This window comes from Globicephala melas, chromosome 1 (genome assembly GCF_963455315.2).
Source record: "Globicephala melas chromosome 1, mGloMel1.2, whole genome shotgun sequence".
In the NCBI taxonomy this organism is placed as follows: domain Eukaryota; kingdom Metazoa; phylum Chordata; class Mammalia; order Artiodactyla; family Delphinidae; genus Globicephala; species Globicephala melas.
Genome location: NC_083314.1, coordinates 141,448,592 through 141,468,952, shown reverse-complemented (window position 1 = coordinate 141,468,952; position 20,361 = coordinate 141,448,592). Strand labels below are relative to the sequence as shown.

General features: G+C 37.7%; 1 pseudogene; it reads right to left on the bottom strand.

Moving 5' to 3' along the window:
* Nucleotides 1-19,823, bottom strand: part of LOC115860503 (G protein pathway suppressor 2 pseudogene) — a 120,966-nt pseudogene extending 101,143 nt beyond the window's left edge.
* Between the last annotated feature and the right edge of the window lie 538 nt (nucleotides 19,824-20,361).

Here is a 20,361-nt window from a genome sequence, read left to right as displayed (position 1 = left end):
ACTCTCTTAATTTTTAGGTGTACATTTCAGTAGTGTTAACTATATTCGCATTATTGTGTAACAGATCTCTAGAACTTTTTCACCTTACAAAACTGAAACCCTAGACCCATCGGACTTCTCCCCATTTCCCCTCCCCCCAGCCCCTGGCAACCACCATCCTATTTTCTGTTTCCATGATTTTGATTACTCTAGAAAACTCATGTAAGTGGAATCGTACAGCATTTATCTTTTTGTGACCGGCTTATTTCACTCAGCATAACGTCCTCAGGTTTCATTCATGTTGTAGCATGTGACAGGATGCTTGTTTTTAAAGGCTAAATAGTATTCCATCATATGTATAAACCACATTTTCTTTATTCATCTGCGAGTGGGCATTTGGGCTGCTTCCACCTCTTGGCTATTGTGAATAATGCAGTAATGAACACAGATGTGCAAATATCTCTTCAAGATTCTGCTTTCAGATCTTTTGGGTATATACTCAGAAGTGAAATTAAATGGTATTGCTTGATCATATGGTAATTGTTTTTTAGTTTTTGGAGGAAACTTCATACTCTTTTCCGAATTGTACCATTTTACATACCCACCAGCCATGCACAATTTCTTCATATCCTCGCCAACACTTGTTATTTTCTGTTTTGTTTTTGTTTGTTCGTTTGTTGTTTTTTTGTTTGTTTATTTTTTTAGCAGTAGCTGTCCTAATTGGTTTGAGGTAATATTTCACTGTGGTTTTGATTTGCAGATGACCTAGCTTCTAATGTGCTGCTATCTCCTTTACTTGATTGCCCTGTGACCCTGGTGTAATGTTTATTCTCCTTGTTTCAAGGGTGCCTGTGATAGGCCTATCTAGAGTGATGACAAGGATGCAGGGTATGAGTGGGCAAGGCTCCCAGGTTTTCTAGGGCTGCCTAACAAAGTACCACAATTCGGTGGCTTAAACAACAGAAATTTATTGTCTCATAGTTCTGGAGGATAGAAGTCCAAGGTCAAGGTATCAGTAGGGTTGGTGTGAGGGAGAATCTATTTCATGCCTCTCCTCTACCTTCTGATGGTTGCTGGCAATCATTGGTGTTCCTTGGCTTATAGACACATCACTCCTATCTCTGCTTTCTTGTTCACATGACATTTCCCCTGCGTGGGTAATTATGTCCAAATTTCCCCTTTTCACAGACACCAGTTATTAACTCAATTACTTCTGTAAAGCCTCAATTTTCATATAAGATCACATTCTAGGTACTGGGGATTATGATTTTGGGGGGACATAAATCAACCTGCAACATCAAGCCTCTCCTAGCTTGCATCCAGAGGTTACTGGAAACATCTGGGAGCTGAAGAGTTAGACCTGGAATCACAGAAAGTGAGGACCCCACGGGGAGAAGTCATAATCCCTTCAACTCTTCCTAGAGGCCAACAGTATAAAAGAAATGTCCAAGCCAGGCAAAAGCTCGGATCTGGGAATGAGAGTCAGGTCCTAAGCAAAGTTAAAGGGGCTGGAGCAACTGCTATCCTTTGTGTTGGTGGCTGTGGGCAAGTGGGTCTGATTTAAAGGCACAGGATGGTTGATAGCAGTGGGCTCTTTGTTAGCCAATGTCAGTTGTTCAGGAACAAAACCACAGGAAGTGTTGGGATGAGACAGATCTGTTGCTAGCTTCCGCCTACAGGCTGGTGCAGCCTGGGACTTGACCATGGGCTGTGTGTGATGGAGTTGAGGGTAGGATCAGATATGCCAAGAGTTTGACTGGAGGCTGGATCTTTATTGGGTTGCAGAGCCCCTGTGATGGCTGTGTTACTAAAGGTCACCCAGATTTTGAAGGCTCTTATTGGTCTAGTGCTAGTTTGGCCCAGTGGGCCACCCCATGACATTATGCTGCCTAACTTGAACTCTGGCTGTGGATATAAAATATGTAGTGGATGCTGTAATGTGCCACCTAAATTCCCCTTCACCAATAAATGACTTTTCTCCCTAGTGGCTGAAAATGCTTCTGGCTTTCTCTGGAAATTACCCTGGCTTGGAGAGAGTTTCCTCACCGAAAGCCATAACCTCCTTTCTGGGGTAGCCTGAATTCAATGAGTGCTTGATGCAAAAAGCCCACTGCTTTTTCTGAAGAATGGGTAATTCTGAAGGGCTTAATTATGAGCTTGCTGTGGGAACAGCTGAAGCCTGGCTTTTCCTTCCACCCAGACCTGCATCCTTTCCTTCCCGTCCACGGCCATAGATCTTGAGTATGCCTTCATGAACTTCCTGCATGCTAATTTCCGTCTTGGAGCCCCCCTTCCAAAGAACCTGCAGCATAATATCTTCCAAATAGAAGAGGCCTGAACTTGAAGATGAACATTCCAACTCCACAGAGAAAGGCCCTGGAAAAAGAAATGACTGTAACTGGCGTTTGATTGTAGTCAGAACATTTTTCTCTCATAAATTAAATAGGGAATGGACAGATCCAAGCTCCAACTTTCAAAGACACATGACTAGGGAACATCTTTTTGGCTTTGATTCAAGATCATGAGTACTCGAAGAGAATGGCATTATAGGGGAAAATAGTCTAACTATATTTGTTTAAAGATATTTTCTTAATCAGGGAAGTCACTTTCACCAAAAAGCAGACATACACAGGGTTGTTACATCTGGCAGGTGTGAAAAGCAGGGGTTCAGACAATGTTTTCTGCCTAGCCTGTGGGCCATGCACAAAGAAATGGGCGTTCTTTGGCCCTGTTTCTGCGTAAATGCATCCCATCTGGTGTGAACTTCTCAGAACTTGGCAGAGCTACTTTCTAAGAAAAGAAGAATTTAAGAGGGGCTTTTGCAAAGTCAGCAAGTAGAACTTGCAGCTGTTTAAAAGATGTTTTGGCAGGGCTGGGGGTGTGGGGCAGTAATAACTGACTGGAGGTGGGGGTGTGATTAGAAATTTCCCACCTGCAGAGTTGGACAAATAGACATGTACTAATCTTTATTTACATCAAGATGAGATGGGTCTTAAGTATCCTTTACTTTAAATACAAATGATTAGACACACAAGCCTATGTGCTCATAGGCATAGACATAGACACCATGAACATTTCTAGTGTTCCCAGGTTGGAATCAGGCCTCATGGATAACTAATCCTTATTTTAGGCCATAAGAGCCCTAATTCTTTTTTTTTTAATTGTGTTATAATTGACTTATAATATTATATGAGTTCCAGGTGTATAACATAGTGATTTAATATTTTTATACATTGTGAAATGATCACCATGGTAAGTCTAGTTAGCATCTGTCACCGTACAAAGTTATTACAATATTTTTGGCTATATTCGCTATGTGGTACATTACATCCCTGTGACTTATTTTGTGGCTGGAAGTTTGGGCCTCTAATCCGCTGCACCTATTTTGCCTGTCTCCCCAACCACCTTCCCTCTGGCAATCACCAGTTTGTTCTCTGTATCTATGAGTCTGTTTCTGTTTTATCTATTTTGTTTTTTAGATTCCACCTGTAAGTGACATCATATGGTATTTGTCTTTCTCTGTCAGACTTAATTTTACTTAGCATAATACCCTCTAGGTTCATCCATGTTGTTGTAAGTGGCAAGCTTTCATTCTTTTTATGGTTGAGTAGTAGTCCATTGTATATATGTATACACCACATTTCCTTTATTCATTCACCCATCGATGGACACTTAGGTTGCTTCCATACCTTTGCTATTATAAATAATGCTGCAATGAACATAGGAGTACATGTATCTTTTCAAATTAGTGTTTTATTTTCTTTGGATAAATGCTCAGAAGTGGAATTGCTGGATTGTAGGGTGGTTCTATTTTTAACTTTTTGAGGAACTTCCATATATTGTTTTCCACAGTGGCTGGACCCTCCAACGGTGTGTGAGTATTCCCTTCTCTCCACATCTTTGCCAAAACTTGTTACTTCTTGTCTTTTTGATAATAGCCATTCTGACAGGTGTGAGGTGGTATCTCTTTGAGATTTTGACTTGCATTTCCCTGATGATGTGTTATGCTGAGAATCTTTTTGTCTGCTTGTTGGCCATCTGTAGGTCTGCTTTGAAAAAACGTTTATTCAGGTCCTCTGACCACTTTTTAATTGTTTTTTTTTGTTTTTCTTTTTTTGATATTGAGTATTATAAGTACTTTATATATTTTGGATATCAACCCATTATTAGATATATTTTTTGCAAATATATTCTCCAGTTCAGCAGGTTGCACTTTGATTTGTTGATGGTTTCCTTTACTGAGCAAAAGCTTTTTAGTTTGATGTAGTCCTGTTTGTTTATTTTTACTTTTGTTGCCAAAAACAAAAGGAGACAGATCCAAAAAAATGTTGCTAAAACCAATATCAAAGAGTTTATTGCCTATGTTTTCTTCTAGAAGTTTTATAGTTTCAGGTCTTACATTTAAGTCTTTAATCCATTTTGAGTTTATTTTTGTATATGGTGTTAGAAAGTGGTCCAGTTTTCTTAAGGCCATTTATTGAAGAGACCATATTTTTCTTGTATACTCTTGCCACCTTTGTTGTAGATTAATTTGCCATATAAGCAAGGGTTTATTTCTGGACTCTCTCTTCCGTTGAGCTACCTGTTTCCATTCCAGTACCGTACTCTTTTGATTACTATAGCTTGGTAGTATAGTTTGAAATCAGGGAGCATGATATCTCCTGCTTTGTTCTTCTTTCTCAAGATTTCTCTGTCTATTTAGGGTCTTTTGAGTTTCCATATGTATTTTAGGATTATTTGCTGTAGTTCTGTGAAAAGTGAAAAATGCCATGAGTATTTTGATAGGGATTTCATTGAATCTGTAGATTGTTTTGGGTAGTATGGACATTTTAACAATATTAATTTTTCCAATCCATAAGCACTGTATATCTTTCAATTTATTTGTGTCATCTTCAATTTCTTTCATCAATGTCATAATTTTCAGAGTGTAGTTATTTTTCACCTTCTTGCTTAAGTTTATTCCTAGGAATCTTTTTCTTTTTGATACAATTGTAAATGGAATTGTTTTCTTAATTCTCTTTCTGATAATTTATTATTAGTGTATAGAAATGCAACAAATTTCTGTATATTTTGTATCTTGCAACTTTACTGAATTCATTCATTAGTTCAAAAAGTTTTTTTGGTGGAGTCTTTAGGGTTTTCTATATATAGCATCATGTCATCTGTAAATAGTGATAGTTTTACTTCTTTCCAGTTTGAATGCATTTTGTTTCTTTTTCTTGCCTATTATGGCTAGGACTTCCAATATTTTGTTGAATAAAAGTGACAAGAGGGGGCATCCTTGTCTTGTTCCTGATCTTAGAGGGAAAACTTTCAGCTTTACACCATTAAGTAGGATATTTGCTGTGAGTTTGTAATACCTGACCTTTATTTTGTTGAGTTATGTTCCCTCTATACCCACTTTGTTGATAGTTTTTTTTTTAATTATAAAGGAATGTTGAATTTTGTCAAATGCTTTTTCTGCATCTATTGAGATGATCATATAATTTTTATTCTTCAGTTTGTTAATATGGTGTGTCACATTGATTGGCTGTTAAGTCACCCTTGCATCCCTGGAATTAATCTCACTTGATCATGGTGTATGGTCCTTTTAATGTATTGTTGAATTCAGTTTACTGATATTTTGTTGAGTATTTTTGCAGTTATATTCATTAGGGATGTTGGGCGGTAATTTTCTCCTTTGATAGCATCTTTATCTTGTTTTGGTGTCAGTGTAATGGTGGTTTTGCAAAATGAGTTTGGAAGTATTCCTTCCTTGGCATTTTTTTTTTTTTTTTTTTTTTTTTTTTTTAAGAATAGCTTGAGAAAGATAGGTGTTAACTCTTCTCTAAATATTTGGTAGAATTTACCTGTGAAGCCATCTGGTCCTGGACTTTTGTTTGTTGGGAGTTTTTGATTACTGATTCAATTTCATTACTAGTGATCAGTCCATTCAGATTTCCTATTTCTTTGATTCAGTCTTGAATGATTGTATGTTTCTGGGATTTTATCCCTTTTTATTAGGTTGTCTACTTTGTAGGCATATAATTTTTCATAGTATTCTCTGATGAATCTTTGCATTTCTGTGGTGTCAGTTGTGATTTCTCCTCTTTTATTTCTGATTTTGTTTATTTGGGCTTTTTTTCTTGATGAGTCTGGATAATTTTATTTTTACTTTGTTTATCTTTTCAAACAATCAGCTCTCAGTTTTATTGATCTTTTCTATTGTTTTTTCAGTCTCTATGTCATTTATTTCTACTTGGATCTTTGTTATTTCCTTCTTTCTACCAACTATGAGCTTAGCATGTTATTTTTTTAGTTCTTTGAGGTGTAAAGTTAGATTGTTTGAGATCTTTCTTTTTTCTTAATGTAGGCATTTATCTCTATGAAATTTCCTCTTAGAATAGCTTTTGCTCTATCCCATAAGTTTTTATAAATTGTATTTCCAATTTCATTTGTCCAAAGATATTTTTTGATTTCTCTTTTGACTTCTTCTTTGACCCATTTGTTGTTCAGGAGCGTGTTGTTTGATTCCATTTATTTGTGTATTTTTCTGTTTTCCTTCTGAACCTGATTTCTAATTTCATACCGTTGTGATAAGGAAAGACGCTTGACATGATTTCAGTCTTCTTAATTTTATTGAGACTTCTTTTGTAAACTAACATGTAATGTATCCTGGAGATTGTTTCATGTGTACTTAAGAAGAATGTGTAACTCTGCCACTATTGAATGTTTTATAAATGTCTGTTAAGTCCATCTGATCTAATGTGTCGTTTACGTCAAGTGTTTCCTGATTGATTTTCTGTCTGGATGATCTATCCATTGATTTAAATGGGGTATTAGAATCCCCTACTATTATTGAATTGCTGTCTATTTCTCCCTATAATTCTGTTAATATTTGCTTTATATATTTAGGCACTCCTATGTTGGGTATAAATGTTTACAAATATTATATTCTCTTGTTGAATTGACCCCTTCATCATTACATAATGCTGTTCTTTGACTTTTGTTATTCTTTGTTGTAAAGTCTATTTTGTCTGTTATTAAGTGTTGCTACCCCAGATTTTTTCATTTCCATTTGCAAGGAATACCCTTTTCCATCCCTTCACTTTCAGTCTGTGAGTGTCTTCTTTAGGTTTGAAATGAGTCTCTTGTAGGCAACATATATATTGGTCCTTTTTGTTTGTTTGTTTGTTTTTATCCATTTGACCACCCTATGTCTTTTGATTGGAGAATTTAGTCCATTTACATTTAAAGTAATTATCGATAAGAATGTACTTATTGTCATTTTGTTAATTGTTTTGTATCTGTTTTGTTGTTTCTTTGTTCCTCTCTTCTTCTTTCTCTCTTTCCTTATGATTTGATTGTTTTCTTTAGTGTTATGTTTAGATTCCTTTCTCATATTCTTTTGTGTATTTACTATATATTTTTTTCTTTGTGGTTACCATAAAGTTAACATATAACATCCTATGTTTATAACAATCTCTTTTAAGTTGATAATAACTTAATTTTGAACACATTCCAAAGCTTTATATTTTTGATGACACATTTTACATTTTTAAAATTTTGTGTATCCCTTAACTAATTTATTTTACTTTAAATTAATTTTACTACTTTTGTCTTTTACCCTTCGTACTTGCTTTATAAGTGAACTTTTTTATGGATTTACTTTTTTGGTGAGATTTTCACTTTCATATGTTTTCTTATTACAGTAAGTCCCCTACATACAAATGAGTTCCATTCCGAGAGTGCATTCATAAGTCCAATTTGTTTGTAAGTCCAACAAAGTTAGCCTAGGTATCCAACTCACACATTCAGCTATATAGTACTGTATTGTAATAGGTTTATAGTACTTTTCACACAAATAATACATAAAAAACAAACACAAATAAAACATTTTTAATCTTACAGTATAGAACCTTGAAAAGTACAGTAGTACAGTACAATAGCTGGCATACAGGGGCTGGCATCAAGTGAACAGGCAAGAAGAGTTACTGATTGGAGAAGGGAGAGGAGGTGGGAGATGATAGAGCTGAAGTATCATCATCAATAGTAGACGGAGGGCAAGCTACAATTTCACTCATGCCTGATGTTGATGGCACAGGTTCTGGTTCCTCACTGGATTCCATTCTATCTACCCTCTTGAAAAACGTCTGGACGTCAGTGACGTCTAGATAGTAGCTCTTTTTTTCTCATCATAGATGACACAGTAGCACTGGATTGCATTCTGAACGGCTGCTGCAACCTTCATCTTCTGTTCTACATTTGGGTCCTGTGTTTCAAAAACTAACAGTGCCTCCTCAAATAAAGAAAATCCCCTTGCCATTTCCTATGTTGTGAATCTCTTCAGTTCTTCAGTTACTTCTTCCTCTTGTCTCTCTTCATCCTTTCTCTGAGCTTCCAATTCCATCAGGTCTTCATTAGTAAGCTCCTCATGTTGCACAGCAACAGTACTGTATGGTAAAGTACACAAAAGCACAACCAGTTGTAGAGGATGTATGCACATGACAATGTGTGCCAGACATGTGAACTAACTTATGTGATTGGACATGCAAACTCATGTTTGCTTCTTTGAAAGTTTGCAACTTGAAGATTTGTATTTAGGGTACTTGCTATATAATTACTGCCTTTTCTTTTTAGCTTAAAGAAGTCCCTTTAAAGTTTCTTGTAAGGCTGGTTTAGTGGTGATAAACTCCTGTAGCTTTTGTTTATCTTTAAAATGCTTATCTCTTTCAATTCTGAATGATAACCTTCCCAGGTAGAGAATTTTTGGTTGACAGTTTTTTCCTTTCAGCACTTTGGATATGTAATGCCACTCCCTTCTGGCCTGTAGATTTTCTGCTGAAAAGTCTGTTAATAGCTTTATGGGGTTCCCTTTGTACATAATAAGTTGCTTTTTCTTGCTGCTTTCAAGATGATCTCTTTATCCTTAACTTTTACCACTTAATTATGTGTCTCAGTGTGTTTTTCTTTAGGTTCATCGTATTTGGAACTCTCTGGGCTTCCTAGGCCTTGATTTCTCTTTCCTTCCCCAGATTAAAGAAGTTTTCAGACATTATTTCTCAAATAATTTTTCTAGTCCTTTCTCTTTCTCTCTCTTCTCCTTCTGGGTCCCCTATAATGTGAATGGTATACTGTTTGGTATTTTCCTAGAGGTCCCTTAAGATATCTTCAGTTCTTCTAATTCTTTTTTCATTTTAGTGCTCTAGGTATCTTCCACTGCTTTGTCTTCCAGTTTGCTGATTTGTGCTTTTATTTTATCCATTCTGCTGTTTAATCCCTCTATTTAATTTTTCAGTTGTTATAACTTCTGTTCGATACTTTCTTATATTTTCTATTTTTGTTGAAATTCACACTGGGCTCATCCATTCTTCTCCTGAAATTGGTAAGCATCTTAATGACCATTACTTTGAACTCTTTATTAGGTAGGTGACTTATCTCCATTTCATTAAGGGAATTTGCCTTGTTCTTTGGTTTGGAACATATTACTGTCTCCTCATTTTGCCTGTCTCTCTGTGTTTGTCTATATGTATTAGGTGAAATGGCTACCTCCCTCATTCTTGAAGGAGTAGTCTTGGGTAGGAAGGAAATGTTCCGTGTGGCCTAGGAGTGCAACCCCCCTGGCCTCCAGAGCCAGGAACTCTATAGGCTTCTCACATGTGAGCTGCACACACCCACTGGCTGTGATAGGGCCATGGCTGCTTTGTGGGGAGGGTAGGGCTCAGGGCACTTGCCCGGCCTGGTTGTCAATTGGCCTCCGCATGGGGAGGGTGGGGTTTGTTTAGCTTGCCTGTTCCATTTGTGGCTTGGTCTCTGCACAGAGTGGGTGGGGCTAAGATTCTTGTCTAGCCTGTTTGCAGCTTGTCTGCTGAATTGAGGTGGTGGGGCTGGGGGTGCTTCCCCAGCCTAGTTGTGGGTCAGACTCTGTATGGGGTGGGCAGGGCTCAGGGTGTCTCCTGGCTTGGTCGCTGCTCTGCTGCTGTGCAGGGAAGGTGGGACTCAGGGTGTTCACCCATGCTGATTGTGTCTCAGTCTCTGTGCAGGGTGGGCAAGGCTCAGGGCACCTGCCAAGGCTAATTACTGCTTGGGGTGCTTGCAGACCCAGCTGTGGTCTGTGCACTGTTTGGGGTGGTAGGGCTCAAGGCACTGTCCTGGCTCAGTTTCAGTAGAGCCTTAATTCTTGATAATGCCACTCAATGCTCAAAACCTTCCATGGCTGTACATTGGTTAACAGTAAAGTCCCCTTTCTTCAGTTGAGGATCAAAATCTTCCATGATTGAGACCTGTGGAAGCCCTTGATGCTGCCCACTAGTATTTCTTGTCTTCTCCTTCCAGTCACATGGGTGATTGTCCTTCCAGCATCTTGACATTAGCCAAATCCATGAGGTTTGATTTGGCCAATAAAATGTGAGTAAAATTGACATAGGTCACTTCTAGGTGGAAATGTTTAAGAGTTGGAGAGCCATTCTCCATGGTTCTTCTTCCCTTGCTCCAATGATCATGGAAGTATGCATCGAAATGGAGGTGCCATAAAACCAAAGAATCCTTGAATGCTGAACCAATGTGGAGAAAAGCTATCCTAGATAGGTATTCGGACGGACAAGGGATTTTTTTTGTGAGCTAGAAATCACTTTTATTGTGCTTTAGCATTGACATTTGGGACTGTTATTGCAGTACAACTTAGCTTGTCATGATTGGTAACAGAATTCTCTCTCCTGATATAGCTTTACCTGTAGCTACTTTCCTTACTGGGAAGAACAAGGATTTTGACATCAGAAGACTTACTCAGTTTTCACCTTTAGAGGAGATAAATGATATTTGCCATACAGAGTAGTTTTCTTGTCCCAGACTAGGTCAACATAAAATATTTCATCTCTTCTCTCCACCCCAGCACTTCAGCCACATCAGAATACTTGCTTTTGCCTCCATATACCTGGCATTTTTAGAAAAGAAATCTCTCCTGAATTCTTTATCTTAAACCTGAGTTTTTGATAAATAACAATATCGTAGGAGGCAGTATTGGGAGCCAGTCAGAAAGCAGCCTGACGTTTATCAAAGGAGTTGATCTGGGCTTTTAAACAGAAAAGTAAACATTCCTGAAAGGCAGAAAGATGAATAGATTAAGCGTATGAATTAGGAAGATAAATGCTCTAAAACTAAGCTCTCTCACATGTATAGACTGTTATAGTTAATGAAAAGTGAACACTTCAGTAGCTTTTACTTACAAGACTTCAGCAGTGTACTACATTTAGTCATTCATTCCAAAAAATTTACTAAGTTTTTACCACATGCCAGCAGGTGCTTTAGGCACTGGGATAAAGCAATGGATAAGATAGACAAGGACTCTACTCTTTAAGTATTTGCGTTTTAGAAAGGAGAGATAGAGAGTAAACAAATAGACAATAGCTACTTTCAGATGGTGATAAATATTATGAAGGAAATAAACCTTGTATGGCAGAGAGGAGCAGTGCTGGTGATTATTTGGTTTGGGTCATCCAGAAAACCTCTTTCACGCGTGATGGGTGTGCTGAGCACTGAAGCTAAGAGCCAGCCAAGGTAATGTCTTGGGGAAGAGGGAAAAGCAATTGAGAGATTTTGGTGTGCGAAAGGGCCTTAAGGGGTAAGAAGGGAGGGCATGTGACTGGGCAGTGGAGGAGAGTAAAGGACAGAACATATAGGATAAGGTGAGAGAGGTAGGCATGGGCCAGAATATGCAAGGCCTGTGGGCCACCATAAAGGGTAGGAATAAAATTCAAATGGCAATGGGATGATGTGAAACTATTAGAGGATTTTTCTTTTCATTTTTAAAAAAATGATGTATAACTGACATACACTAAGCTACAGGAACTTAAAGAGTACAATTCTATAAGCTTTGACATATGCATGCATCCGTAGAACCATTTCCACGATCAAGATGGTAGATGTATCCATCACCACCAAAAGTTTTCTTGTACTCTTTTATAATCTCTTCCTTCTGGTATCTTGATCCCCTACCATCCCAGACTACCACCAATCTGCTGTCACTATAAATCTATTCACTTTAAAAAGAACTTTACCTAAGGCAATCATATAGTGTGCTCTTTAAGAAAAAGCTAGCTTATTTTACACAACATAATTATTTTGGGATTCATCTATTTGTGTCTTCATGTTTTATCACTGAGTAGTTTTCCATTGTGTGAATATACCACAATTTTTATATCCATTGACCTGTTTGTTGATGGATGTATTATTTTTTTCTAGTTTTTGGCTATTGCAAAGAGAACTGCTAGGAACATTCATGTACTTTGTATGGGTTTGTGTTTCATTTTCTCTTGGGCAAATACCTTGGAGTGGAATGGCTGGATCATGTGGTAGCTGTATGTTTAGCATTTTAAGAAGCTGCCGAACTGCTTTCCAAAGTGGTTATAGCATTTTATATTCCCACCATCAGTGTATGAGAGTTCTAGTTTTACAAACCTGTCAACACTTGGTATAGTCAGTCTTTTAAAATTTTAGCCATTCTAATCGATGTTTAGTGGTACCTTATTGGATTTTAATTTGCATTTCCCTATGGCTATGTTGTTGAGCATCTTTTTAAATTTCCATTAAAAAAAACTGAAGTATAGTTGATTTACAATATTGTGTTTCAGGTGTACAGCAAAGTGATTCAGTTTTTATATATATATTCTTTTCCAGATTCTTTTACCTTACAGATTGATACAAAATATTGAATATAGTTCCCTGTGCTGTATAGTAGGTCCTTTTTGGTTATCTCTTTTATGTATAATAGTGTGTATATGTTAATCACAGACTCCCAATTTATCCCCACCCTCCTTTCCCCTTTGGTAATCATAAGTTTCTTTTTTATGTCTGTGAGTCTGTTTCTGTTTTGTATGTAAGTTCATTGGTATTTTTTTTTTTTTCAGATTCCACATATAACTGATATATGATATCTGTCTTTTTCTGTCTGGTTTACTTCACTTAGTATAATAAGCTCTATGTTCATCCATGTTGCTGCAAATGGCATTATTTCATTCTTTTTCATGGCTGAGTAGTATTCCATTGTATATATGTATCACATCTTCTTTATCCATTCATCTGTTGATAGACATTTAGGTGGTTTCCATGTCTTAGCTATTGTAAGTAATGCTTCAGTGAACACTGGAGTGCATGTATATTTTTCCAATTATGGTTTTCTCCAGATTATTCCCAGGAGTGGGATTGCTGGATCATATGGTAGTTCTATTTTTAGTTTTTTAAGGAACCTCCATACTGTTCTGTTGAGCATCTTTTCATGTGCCTATTTGACATACATATATCTTTTTTTCTGCAGTGTATGTTCAAATCTTCTGTTAATTTTTAAAAATTGGGTCTTTCATTTTCCTACTATTGAGTTTTGAGAGTTCTTTTTGCATTTCAGATACAAATTCTTTATCAGATTAGTGCTTTGTAAATAAATATTTTCTCTCAGTCTCTGACCTTTCTTTTCATTCTTTTCATTCTCTTAACAGTGTCTATCAACTTATCAATTTGTTCTTTTATGGATCATGGTTGTATTGTCATAGCTAAAAAATCTTTGCCTGACCCAAGGCTACAAAATTTTTTTCCTCTGTTATCTTCTAAAAGTTTAATGGTTTAGGATTTTTAAAAATTTCACAAATATTTATTCATATTTTCTTTATCCCTTTATTCATCAACAGACACTTACTTAGGCTATTTCCTTGTCTTGGCTATTGTGAATAATGTTACAATGAACATGGGGAAACATACCTCTTTGAGATAGGGATTTCATTTCCTTCAGCTATATACCCAGAAGTAGGATTGCTGGATCATATCGTAGTTCTATTTTAAATTTTTTGATGTAGTTCCATACTGTTTAGCTAAGTGGTTGTTCAAGTTTACATCCCCACTAACAGTGCATGAGGATTCTGTTTTCCCTGAATCCTTACCAACACTTTCTTCTTGTCTTTTTGATAATAACCATTCTAACAGATATGAAATAATAATCTCATTGTGATTTTGATTTGCATTTCCCTGATGGTTAGTGATGTTGAGCACCTTTTCATGTACCTTGTGGCCACTTCATGTACCTTGTGGCCATTTCATGTACCTGTATTTCTTCTTTGGAAAAATGTCTATCCAGTTTCTTTGCCCATTTTAAAATCATATATATTTTTTTCTATTGAATTGCATGAGTTCCTTTTACAGCTTGGTATTAACCTTTTATCAGATATATATTTTGCAGATATTTTCTCCCATTCCACATGTTGCCTTTCCCTTTGATTTTTTTTTCTTTTGTTGTGTGGAAGATTTTTAGTTTGATGTAGTCCCATTTGTTTATTTTTGCTTTTGTTGTTTGCATTTTTGATATCATATACAAAAATTATTGCCAAGATCAATGTGAAGGAGACTTTTCCTCTAGAAGTTTTATGGTTCTCAGGTCTTACATTTAAGTCTTTAATTCATTTCAAGTTAATTTTTGTGAGTGTACAGTTTTGGTTTTACATTAAGTTTTCACACGATCTATTTGAGTTCATTTTTCCTATATTGCATGAAGTATAGATAAAAGTTCACTTTTTTGCATATGAATGTCTGCTTCAGCACCATTTTTTTTGAAAAGACTATTCTTTCTCCATTGAATTGCCATTTGATTCTTTGTTAAAAAATCAGTTGTCTACATATGTGTGGGTCTATTTCTGAACTCTATTTGATTCCATTGATCTATTTGTTTATTTGTCTATGACAGTATCAAATGTCTTCATTATTGTAGCTTTATAATGTCTTGAAATTAGATAGCAATAGCCCTGCAATTTTGTTCTTCATCAAAGTTGTTTTGACTATTCTAGATCATTTCCATTTCCACATGAATTTTAGAATCAGCCTGTCAAGTTCTGCAAAAAAACCCTGCTGGGATTTTGGCTGGGCTTTTGGTTGGGATGTGTTGAATCAACAAGACAAAATGGGGAGAATTGACATTTAAACATCTAAACCCTGAATAGAATTTATCTCTCCGTTTATTTAGTCTTCTTTGACCTCTGCAATATTTTGTAGTTTTAAGTGTATAGGTTATTCACAGCTTTTGTCAGACTTAGTTGTATTTCACATTTTTGATGCTTTTGTAAATTGTATCTTTAAAACTTTCTATTTATGATTGTTTATTGCTAGTATATAGAAATACAATTGATTTTTTTTTGTTCTATTTCACAAATACAATTTTTATTCTATTGGTTCATTTTTTTGGTCTTTTTTTTTTAACATCTTTATTGGAGTATAATTGCTTTACAATGGTGTGTTAGTTTCTGCTTTATAACAAAGTGAATCAGTTATACATATATCCCCATATCTCTTCCCTCTTGCATCTCCCTCCCTCCCACCCTCCTTATCCCACCCCTCTAGGTGGTCACAAAGCACAGAGCTCATCTCCCTGTGCTATGCGGCTGCTTCCCACTAGCTATCTATTTTACATTTGGTAGTATATATAAGTCCATGCCACTCTCTCACTTCGTCACAACTTACCCTTCCCCCTCCCCATAATACAATTGATTTTTGAATATTGACAGTGTATTCTTCCACTTTGCTAAACTCACTTAGTAGTCTTAGTAGTGTTTTTGTAAAGTATATAGAATTTTCTACATAGATGGTTATGTTATCTGTGAGTAAAGACAGTTTTATTTCATCTTTTCCAATCTAGATGCATGATATTTCATTTTCTTGCTTGATTATGCTTACAAGACCCTCCAGTACAATGTTGAATTGATGTAGTAAGAGTAGACATCATTGTCTTGTTCCTGATCTTAGGAGGGAAAGCATTCAGTCTTTTACCAATAAGAATGATTCCAGCTGCAGGTTTTTCACAGATGTGCTTTATCAGATTGAGGAAGTTCCATTCTTTTCTTAGTTTGCTAAGAGTTTTTACCAGAGATGGATGTTGGTTGTTGTCAAGTGCTTATTATTATTATTTTTTGGCATTTATTGAGATGGCTATATATATTTTAGTTTGTTCATATAGTGAATTACATTAATTAATTTTTTGCATACAAAAACAACCTTGAATTCCTGGGATTGATCCTACTTGGTCATGATACATTGACTTTTTTAATATTTTTAAATTCAATTTGCTAAAATTTTGTTTATAATTTTGCATTTATGTTTATGTGGCCACTTACATTTAATATGATTACTAACATACTTAGGTTTAGGTCTGTCATCTTGCTATCTGTTTTCTATTTGTCCCATCTGTTCTTTACTTCCTTTTCCCTTATTTTCTGCCTTCTTTTGGATGGGGTATTTTTTTATGATTCAGTTTTATCTCCTTTTTGACTTGTTAGTTAGCTCTCCTTGTTTTGTTATCTTAATAGTTACTTTAAGGTTTGTAGTATACAGAGCAGCTTAGTATTCCCCTTGGGAAACCTGGAAAAGAAATAGAGAAGGGCAGTCTTGTTCTCTTCCCTGGGCCCCATGATCTTTTCTAGTGGGCCCAAAGGCCAGGGATGCCTTGGGTTCCAGTGCTTTGGGTGAGTATGGTATGCCCAGTGTAAATTTTGTAGTCACTGGGGCAGTTTATCCTGTTTTTAAAACTCTAGTCAGCTTCTCTCTGACCATCAGACAAAGGAGATTATGGGAGAAGCCACATATCAAGAGGCAGCCCCTGGAAATCTACCAGGACAGTTGATGGAACAACATGGAAACACAAGGGTAATAGCAGACAAGGGTGCCAGAAGCCTGGCTCAGACCTGTCCCTGTGCTCCTCCCAGGTGGAGCCACCTCATTGCTCAGAAGCAATGCTCTTCTTAGCAGAGACCTCCCACTCATCTACCCAGCCTGGCATATGGTATATGTTGGCACAGTTTGGCAAAACTCATAGATTTTAAAGTGCTGGTGGTGTGAACTGCTGAGAACCTTACAGACTGAGTCTCTTTCGGTTCCTCAAGAGTTCTACACTCTTCACCAGCAGGCCTTTGCCCATGTGGTCATCTCAGCTTGGAGCACTCTCCTCTTGTTTCTGACTCCATGTGCCTAGATCTTAGAGATTTCAACTGAACGTGAATCTTTCTCCAGAGGGTTTTCCCCACGCTCTCCCCACCCACACACCTAAAGTGTTAGATTGCCCTCCATGTGCTTCTGTTTCATCCTCCTCCCATCTCAGATAACGCCCGTTTCCTCACAGAGCTTATGGTCCAGTGGGGAGAGAGAAAAAGAAATGACGTCTGTTGACATCTGTTACTGACTCGATGCCACACCTTGTTCAAAGTTCTGCAGACAGACAATAATATTGTGGGATGGATAAATGAGTGAGATTGTTAGTAAGGCAGGTGGATTGTCTGCACAGTGAGAACTGTGAGCCTGAGAGGGGCTATCCTGGAGGTTTTGGAGTATTCAAAAGTTTGAGACACAAGAGAGTAAACAATCCTTAATAGCACAGATAGAATTAAGGCTGTTCCCCTCCACATCTTCCTGCAGTTTCCCCTCCAGCTGCATCTCTAAGGCATCCAATGACCATCTGTTATGTGGATAAATCCTCACCCCCACAACCAGGATAATCATTATCTTGACTTCTAACAGCATGTATTAATTTTGCCTGTTTTTGTTGGAATTATGTAGTATATATGTCTTTTGTGTCTGATGAACTCTCTTTTTTATATGACCCAGGAGTTATGCTTCTTATATGTCATTATAAAAACATACTAAGGGGCTTCTCTGGTGGTGCAGTGGTTGAGAGTCCGCCTGCCAATGCAGCGGACACGGATTTGTGCCCTGGTCCAGGAAGATCTGACATGCCGTGCAGCAGCTGGGCCCGTGAGCCACAACTACTGAGCCTGCGCGTCCGGAGCCTGTGCTCCACAATGGGAGAGGCCACAAGAGTGAGAGGCCCGTGTACCGCAAAAAAATTTTAGGGTAGAAATGGATGAAGAATAAAACAAAGTAGGAAAGAAGATAATTTTAAATTTCAATGATCTTATTTTTAAGTAAAAGGGCATCCATTAGAAATAAAAATGAGAACTTTTAATCTAGTGAAATGAAAGGCTAAGAGTTGAAATATAATAATGAGAAAGTCTGGATGAAATTAAAAATAAGATGAAAGGCTAAAAAATAATGAATAAAAATATGAAAATGAAAGAGGTAAAGGATAATGATTATAAGCCATAACCTACAAAGTGAAAAAGTTAAGAAGAGGCTCTTTAAAATGTAAAATAGGCATTAAAAAACTAAAAATATAAAGGTAAAAAGTTAAACTATAGTATGTACACATGTATGCTGTTAAATGATTAAGAAAATATTTTTAAAAGAAAATATTTAAAAAATATGAGAATGAGGACAAAGCATAAAGCAAAGCATATTAAAAAAAATCATTGGGGCTTGCCTGGTGGTGCAGTGGTCGGGAGTCCGCCTGCCGATGCGGGGGGCGTGGGTTCGTGCCCTGGTCTGGGAAGATCCCACAAGCTGCGGAGTGGCTGGGCCCATGAGCCATGGCCGCTGAGCCTGCGCGTCCGGAGCCTGTGCTCCACAACGGGAGAGGCCACAGCAGTGAGAGGCTCGCGTACTGGAAAAAAAAAAAAAAAAATCATTGATGAGGCTGAGCATTTTCTGATCACTTGTTTGGGCAGCAGGAACTCTGATGGGCAGAAGTCCAAATGGTGCTCCTAACCCTCCCTGCCTTCACCAGCCCAGAGGCAACACTTCTGTCAAACAGTTGGTGGGGACGTGAGCCTTGGACAGAAGGTTCAAGCTGTGGTCATCCTGGTCTTAGTGCATCATTCTGTGTATCAGTGAAGAAATGCTAACTCATCTGATAAATTAATGCTTGTAGAGCTCTTAGCATCTTAATGGCACCTAGTAGATATTTGCTAAATGTTCTAAAGGATCAGGTGGTTGGTGGAGAGAAGCGAAAGGGGCTACAGAATTTGATGTCAAATCCCACTTCCCAGGAAATTGGAGAGGGCCCAGACAATTTTTTATGAGAATGAATGGTAATCACAAATATACATCTGTTCCTAAAATGTGTCTAGCACGGCACTAGGTAGGCATTTTCCCACATATGGTCTCATTTTAGAGCTCACAACAGCCTTGCAAGTGTCATATTTTGTAGATTCTCAGACTCTACATTTCCACATGTTAGCAACTCTAAGATCAAGTTGCATCTTACAATCTATGTGATAAGAGAGCCTTATGTTGTGGTTTAATTGTTAGTCTTACAATCTATGTGATAAGAGAGCCTTATGTTGTGGTTTAATTGTTAGTGTGTTTTTCTAAACGTACATAGAACAATGGTGAACCTTACAGTTTATGGTGTGTTAGATTTGATGAAATACAGTAGATGCTACTCTGTATGCTTTCCAGAGGAGAAAACTGAGACTCCAAGAGGCTAAACAAGCTGCCTGACATCACACACTGGTGTATGCAGGGCCTGGTGTGACATACAGATTCCAAAATGTGTTCTTTTTTCCTCTGGAAACACGAGGGCTGGAAATTATCTGACCCACACTGGGGAGGTCAAACCCAGAATGTGAGAGCTGAAATGCTCCCAGGAGACAAGTGGGTTCTATGCACCAGGGTAGAGGTGGCTGGGAATCTTGCCCTGACTCTCCACTGCTCCCAGTTCACTGTATTGCTTCTTCCCAAGACTTGCTTTCTGTTTTCAACATCTTTTCCTGTTTCCCTATTTTTGATTTGTTTAGGTTTGTTTGCTTTTTGCCTTTGTCTTCCCAGCTGCTGGTTTCTTCAGAGTCAAGGAGACACCCAGCTGGAGGGAAGTATCAGGCTCCCATAGTGTTTTTCTCTTCCACTTCTCTCCAGTTACCTGGCAGCTGGCCGGCTCCCTCTAGAAATATATTACGGCCTCTGAGGTTGGTGAACTGGAGAAGGATCAGCAGAAGTGCCGCATCCATTGCGTCGCCATGCCGGAAGAAACAACGTTATCTCCTTACTGGAACAGTTTATTCTCATAGTACTGTGATTTAAGCTTATAAGGAGAAATGGCCAGTTACAGAGTAATTTCCCCGAATATTCTGTTTTTGTTGTCTGGCTGTCCTTAGAGCTAAATGGTAATGGTCCACATCTGGAGAAGCCTGGTGGGATCTCCCTGGACACCTTGGCTTTCTGGTTTCTATCAAAGGGCCTTATCAGTATTTTACAAGGGTTTGCGAATGTTGAAATAAATCTGTGAAGGCCAAATAAATACAGAGCTGAAAGTGATCCTTTGATCCAAGCCCCTCGTTATATAGATAAGAAAAGGGAGGCTCAGAGGAGCGAAGTGGTTGGCCAGAGTCACGCAGCAGAGTGTGACCAGGACTGCAATCCAGGTCACTGACTCAAGGTCATCCAGGAGTTACAGAAAATGTACAACAATGTCTGGTGTGACTCTTAGGAAACCTCCCTGAGCTTGGGCAGTCTGCTTGTCTGTGCTGTGCGTTAGCCTTCTCACTA